The sequence below is a fragment of the Pteropus alecto genome, unplaced genomic scaffold, assembly GCF_000325575.1.
Source record: "Pteropus alecto unplaced genomic scaffold, ASM32557v1 scaffold320, whole genome shotgun sequence".
Lineage (NCBI taxonomy): Eukaryota > Metazoa > Chordata > Mammalia > Chiroptera > Pteropodidae > Pteropus > Pteropus alecto.
The window spans coordinates 1,765,363-1,772,219 of record NW_006429963.1 but is presented as its reverse complement, the minus strand read 5'-3'; the positions used below and the strand labels follow the sequence as shown (position 1 = coordinate 1,772,219).

Here is a 6,857-nt window from a genome sequence, read left to right as displayed (position 1 = left end):
GGAGGCAAATCCGTTCAAGAGATCACTTGAAAATGTCCTTAGCTGTTTCTTCTTTCTGCCCATACCACTCGAGGTGCCGAACCCATGAGATTTTTAAATACAGACTGTTCACTATTAAGTCGCCTCTCGCACGGCTGCTTGGACGGAGAGACATCACCGAATGTGACAGCTCTCCAGCGTTTGCATAAGGGACGTGCTCCCAGCTGCACTGTGTCCCCTGCGGAGGGCGGAACCCCCAGGCCCAGAGAACCTGGTGACATGACACCAGAACCAAGAGCGAAAGTTTAAAAGTCTGTTCTATGCCAAAGTCCACGTGGAGTTTTCCATTCTACTCCGTAATACCATGTTTGTCTTACTGTCAAAAAAAAAAAAGGTTTATTTCTGTCAGTTTTCTGTGACATGAAGCTGTAGGAAGACGTCCCCCATTTGTCTGGTGGCTCCAAATACTCCTTGATTCTATGTACCTTGCTGGAGAAAGACGTCATTCTAGCATTAAGTTCAACCTCCTACGGAACTGATCGTTAAGATTTTCTAAGACCAATAAGTCTCATCACCGTTAGCGCGTCCCAGACGTCACTTAAAATGTACACTGTACAAACACACTCTCTGGATGCTACCTGGAGCAGGAAACTCGGTCTGTGAGGGGAGGAAGTGGCTTTTGCCTCCATTTCGATATTGGAAGTTGTTTACGACCAGGTAAGAGACGTTGTCGGAGGCCGCGTGGACTGGGCACAACTCAGCAGTCTGTGGGACACCTTCGCTCTTGGCTGCCAGCATCAGGTAAGTGGTCAACATGCACCATAAACAGAAGGTGATAGCTACAAGTGTCAGCCCCTGTCCCTGTGCCTGTCGCATGACCCTCCTTACTGGGCACTCGGACTAAGTTCCCCTGCCCCTTTGTTCAGCCCCCCGGGGAGCATGTCAATAAAATGACCGCCCGCTGGAGCCCGTGAAAGGGAGGACACCACGGTCAACGCCTGCACCGTGGACCGTGAGCCCCTGGTGGGCTCCGGTCCCTGCCCGCGCCCCAGCTCGTCTAGCTACCGTGCGCTCCACAGGTGGGCTCGGGGGAGGTCGCGCTCTGCTCTGCGAGGCCGGAGCTGAGACCCTGGGCCGGACTCTGCCACCAGCTCCTCTGTGTGTGTCAGGCCCTCCTGAGCCTGCCAGTGTCCCCATGGCCCCGGCTCAGAGAAGGCGGGCTGAGAGCGCATGGGGGCAGGGCGGCTAGAGGGGGCTTCTCACTGGCTTTCCTCATCCCTCCTGCCCGCAGGGTGGGGAGGCGGGACAGGGGACAGACAGGCGGTGATCACAGACCTGCTGGTCTGGCACCAGCCAGGAACCACGGTGTTAATAGATATGTTCCCTCGTCTACGGCCATGCCATCCCGAACGAGCCCGATCCCATCTGATCTCGGAAGCTAAGCAGGGTCAGGCCTGGTTAGTACTTGGATGGGAGACCGCCTAGGAAGACCAGGTGCTGTAGGCGTAACATATAAGGGATTGTAGCTGACCAGGTCCTTGCAATCTATGAGGTCAACCAAGAGTTGCCTCGCCTAAAAAAATAAAATAAAATAAGATACGTTCTCTCAGACATTATGGCCAAAGGGATTGCCTTTCAGCATCACCAAATATTGTCTCTTAGAATCTTTGTCATTGGCTGGTTTGCCTTATGAGCTAAAACTTCTTCCTATATCTTAGGGCCAATCCAATGTTGTAATAAGGTCAAAGAGGAAGGAAGGGTTCAGAAGGGTGACTCACCCCTTGACGCTTCACAAGCGTGGCCTCATTCGAGGAACCAGAAATAACACCCCAGCTCTTCTACCCATTTAGCCGTCTTAAAGAAGGTCAACAGGTGAATGTGACAGGTAAGTGGGCCAGTGGGTTCTTCGTGTCACTGAAAACACGGTTTAAAAAAAAAATGGAGTTTGGAGACAACTCTGTGCGTGTGTGTGATTCACGAGAACATGCACGGCTGTGACCTTTAACAGCCGGCGGGGGGGCCCTCGGCTCTGTGCCCCTGACACCGAGCAAGGAGCAGAAGGCGCAGGCGCTGTGCTCACGGCACCTGCAGCCCCGAGGCCCGTGCCCCCCCTCCTTCCGGAGGCCATGTCCTCCTCCACGTGGCTGCCCGCTTCTCAGGCACAGTCCCACACGCTCGCCCACGGGGATGAGCGTGGTCGTGGCACCTGCTGGGGCTCGCCTGACCGCTCTTACCGTTTACCATCACGGTTTCCTAATATTATGAAACGCCGGCTTCCAATTGAACGTTGCTGTCAGCTTGTCCAGCGCCAGAGTAAACCCTGCTGGCGTTTTTATTACGGTTGCCTTAAGTGTCTAAAGGCTTAAATTGACTTAAGGGAGTCTTATCTACGACACTCAGTCATCCCGTCCGAGAGCGAAGGGTTATGATACGCCCACCGCTCGTCCCTCGGTGACCTGGCCCGGAGCCTCTCCACGTCTGCAGGAAGCGTCCGGGCTCCCGCGCCTCCTGCCAGGTGAGTCACCAACTTGCGTGTCTCCAGCCCGGGGACAGAGGTCCAGCCTCGGTGCTGTGCGAGTCCTCTGCTGAGCCTTGCCCTGCTCTCCTGGAGTGGGGGGGAGTATTTGTAACTTTCAGGGGTTTTCACCCCACCCCCCACCCCCGCCTCCAATCTTTCCTAGAAAAAGCAGAGGAATAAACGCAGAATGTCAGACCAAACGGACCCCCAGCCGAGTGTCACCTTTGCTAGCGGAGTCCCCGGTCACAAGCAGCTCTCAGAGCAGAAACTCGAAACCAGATGGTTTTTCTTCAACTTCCTTTTCCACAGCCGGCACCTCCCGGTTAACTCAGTATCACTGCCACGTCCTCTCGTTAACTCATCGGGTACGTGCCGCCAGCCCTGGCTTCATCGGTGACCGGTGACCGCAGCAGAAAACCGAGGCCACCTCCCTGCAAAGCCTCTTGCTCCAAACACCCGCCGAGGGACTGCTGTTTTTGTCCTAAAAGATAGAGACACACGTCCTATCTGGTGAGTTAAATATGGTTTCCCGTCGAGGAATATGCGTTTATTCCTTCTCTAAGCTGAAGACCAAATGTATCGGTCACCTTAAAAAACAAACACGTGGAAGTGGGGCGGGCACCCAGTTTTATAACTTTTCGTCAGTTTTTTTTTGCTTATCGGGAGCATGAAAATACACACGTGTTTCAGACCCGGCGAAATGATTTCCTGGAAACTAGACAAGACGGCGCCGCTGCCCACGATCTCACGGGCCCGCGGTCATTCGGTGGCCCTTGAGGAACTTCAGATCCGTGTGAAAACAGAATGTATCGATGAGGAAAGCGGTGGTTTTTCTCTTGCACATAAGTCAAGCAGCTGCCCGCAATGGCCGACCTAAAGCTGTCCCAAGTGCCACGCACACCCCGTTGTCCCTTGTTCTGCTGAAACAGTCCCTCCTTGAAGGTCACGCGGACGCAGCGGAGGCCGCGGCCTAGGAAGGTTTTCACTCGCGTCACCGGCTGCCCCACACTCATGGCGGGAAGGTGGGTCCCGTGACATGGTCCCTGTCCTGTCAGGACGGGGGAGGGGAGAAAGCAAGGGGTCACGAGACACGGTGATACAAGAGCGCTCACCACGTCATTGTTTTAATCACGGAGAAAAGCGACAGGGGGCTTCATCTTCTTCAGCGGGGAGTTCGGTGAGGTGTCACAAAATACTACGCGCACCAGGACGCCGGGAAGCCATCGCACTGTGTGCGTGTGAGTGACAGGCAGTGAGGGGTGCAGGATATTTCTACTGAGAGAAACCTGTACACGAGGCTTCACGATGTATGGCCGCTTCCGCTTTTACGTCCTCGTTTACGTTTGTGGGTGACTGCATCCGGGACGTCCGCGAGCAAGGTGCGAATGGTGCCTGTCTCAGTGGGTTAGGGTGACAGGTGGCTTTTTCCCTTAACTTTTTAGTATTTTCCTACACTCCTGCAATGAATGTAATATGCAATCAGAAACGAAGGTGTTTGTACTTTTGACAGCTCTGTGGGCCGGAGACAAAGCGAACTTGCATGAGGCTGAAAGTTTCCTTATGTACTGAACAGAGACCAATTTAGCAACAGTATCTGGCGCCATAGTAACAAAGAAGCCGAATGCTCCCCTTAGGAGTTCGGCTGGAATGCAGTGCTTTCTTCCTGACGACTGCCCCTGTGATTTATTCAAGTGATAAAGGCCTGTTGTAGAAAATTCCAACAAAGAGCACATCGTTATCCTCTGTGGGGAGAGGCGAATGAGGCATGCGGTACCCCATCTGTCCGCTGCGGGTTCAGGGACCTCCACGGGGCGGGGGAGTGGGCTCTGTCCCCACTCCTTGCCTGCGAGGCCAGCGTGATGGGTAGACGTCACCGTGTGTGATGAATTATTAATGGAAGAAGCTGTGAGACCATAAATATTCAAGGGGCTACATCTGGTTTCCTTGATGCCGTGTGTAGGGCAGAAAACGTACATCGTGCCGAGTAGAACAGCTTGTCAACCCCAAATCTCTTCTTGCCCGGGCCCCAGCTCTACAAGGAGAAAGGAGAGTCTCCCGACGCGTCACGGGAAAGTCCAGCTGAGACTCTGGCTGCGCCCGGGGAGACGATGCTACCGACGATTTCAGCAACGATGTCACCCCCGTAGCAGACAGAGGCTGTCCGTGGGGGGTGAGACGTGGTTATAGGGGTGAAGTGATGCCTTTAAGACTCTGGTTGACGCCTCGGGAGAGGAAAAAGGAGAAGGCAGTGTCCCGGGGGGCTGGCAGGTGGAGGACGTCTGGGTGTAGGGCGTGGATCAAGGTCCCACAAGACCTGGACAAGGCCACTTCCTCCCAGTCTCCACCCCAGGAAGAGAACGAAACGGCCAGGATGCCAATGTCCCCCGTCTCTGTTTTAACGTCCCCTGCAGGAGGAGGAGGTGATCAGAAGAAACAGTCTGAAGGGAGCAAGGTCAGAGCGGATGAGGCTTCAGGACCCTGAGCAGACGGACACTCTGCATGCTGCCTGACGATACTGCCCATCGCGACCCTCGCAGATGGACAGTCCCCACACCGGGAACTGCTGGGCCCCGAAGGCCACAGGTCGAGAGACGCTGGCCCTAATGTGTTGACACGTGACCTCCCACGCCACCTGGCTATGCCCCAGAGAGCCCCTGGGCGGACCGGTGAGCACCGGAACACCTGTGCGAGGAGACGCAGCCTTGTGTCCGGCTCTTGAGTGAGGACAATGCGCGGGCTGGATGTGAGGCCTCGTAAAGGCTCTGCGTCCCCCAGGACCGCTGGGGAGTCATCTGCAGGGAGACCGTGGCCTCCTAACGCAGGCTCCACGCTGGGCCCTTCCCAACCCCCCCTGGGGACCCCGTGCACCCACCAGCAAGACTCGCTCTCAGCATGCCTCTCAGCAGAGGGCGGGCTTCCTGAAAGAGGCGGCCTCTGCCGCTTCCAGCTTCCCAACCCCAGCCAGGCCCACCTTCGAATATTCAAATGAGGACATGAGTCCAGAGGGGTTGGGAAGAGGCATGGCAATGAAGCCCAGTTAAACCTGGCATTTCAACGGATATTACTGGTTGTCAGACAAAAGCACTTACAAATCGGTCCTCGCTAGGCCTCCAACAATAACAACAAAACCCGCCCGGAGGTAGCGACCGCGGTTGGGGAGGGGTGGGGCTCCCGCGTGTCAGAGGGGGTGGGAAAGAGGTTTGTGCCAGGCCCCCAAGTGATCGCGTGTGAGACCTTTTCAGAGACACGATGCGCGAGTGTTTTACCCCATCGCGTGAGTCTTCGCTTTCTCGATCACGCCCTTTGATACGCGAAGGTTTTTAATTCACCTACTTTTCTCACTCGTGGTTTGTGCTTTCGGCATCATGTCCAAGACCCATGACCAAGTCCAAGGTTGCGCAGACGCACCCCTGTGTGTCCTCCTAAGAGTTTTGCAAAGTGATCGCTGCATCTTCGGTTGACTTTTGTGTACGAGGTGCGATGCGGGTCCAGCTCATGTTTGCATGTGGATGTCCCACTGTCCCAGCAGCTGGACACGATTTTGACAGAGTCGCTCTCGGGCCTTGCTGGCACGCGGCCAGATTGTGTGGCACTAGCGTCGTGCTGTGTAGTTTCAAACACGCTTCGGTCCCTTCCCCACCCTCATGTCTGCAGAACGGGTCAGGTAGATGCAGCAGGTGTGGGCTCCACTTTGCAGAGAGGAAATGGGTCCCCACAACGAGGCAGACTGGGCTCCTCGTCCTGCACCCCTGCCTTGGGGTCTGCCCGGCCGTACCCAGAGGGGGCCCGGGACAGCGCTTTGGGTGCAAAGGGCACGCTACTCTGAGGGTCAGTAGCTTTGGAGGAGGGCGTGGGGCCAGGCTGGGGGGCCAGGCTGGGAGAGCCGGGACACCCCACTCTGCTCCGCCCCGCACAGGTGGCATGGGCAAGCAGCCAGGTGGGCGGCACCCGGAGCCCCAGGTGGCCTCTGTGAATGGAGCAGTGGCTTCACCTCCTCCACGTGCAGAGAGAGCCCGCAGCAGAACAAGCGCTTCTCCTGGGGCAGCGCCCAGCGCCCATCGCCGCTGGCCTCTGACCCCGCGTGCCCGTCCACCTCAGACGCCCACGCGCGCGCGGCCCCCAGTCTGCCTGGGCGCTCCCACGAACGCAGGACCCAGAGAGCGCGGGGCCCCATCCGGGTCCGTATCCAGTGCCACGTTTCCGGGGGGCCGCAGGCCATCGCGGAGCCAGTCTATTTTTGCTTCCCCGCGAAGAGTGAAGGGCTCCTGTCGCCGCGGGCAGGTAAATTGGCAGTGCCGGGGATTCCTGGGCTGTCTGGGGACTTGGTGACATTTCTGGGAGCTGCTGCTCAATCCCCAGG

The 6,857-nt window shown here is 56.7% G+C and overlaps 1 non-coding gene across 1 annotated transcript; it reads left to right on the top strand.

Moving 5' to 3' along the window:
- Positions 1 to 1,366: 1,366 nt before the first annotated feature.
- Positions 1,367 to 1,485, top strand: LOC112477643. The gene has a single exon (XR_003045545.1). It is a non-coding gene; the product is annotated as a 5S ribosomal RNA (ribosomal RNA).
- Positions 1,486 to 6,857: the final 5,372 nt, after the last annotated feature.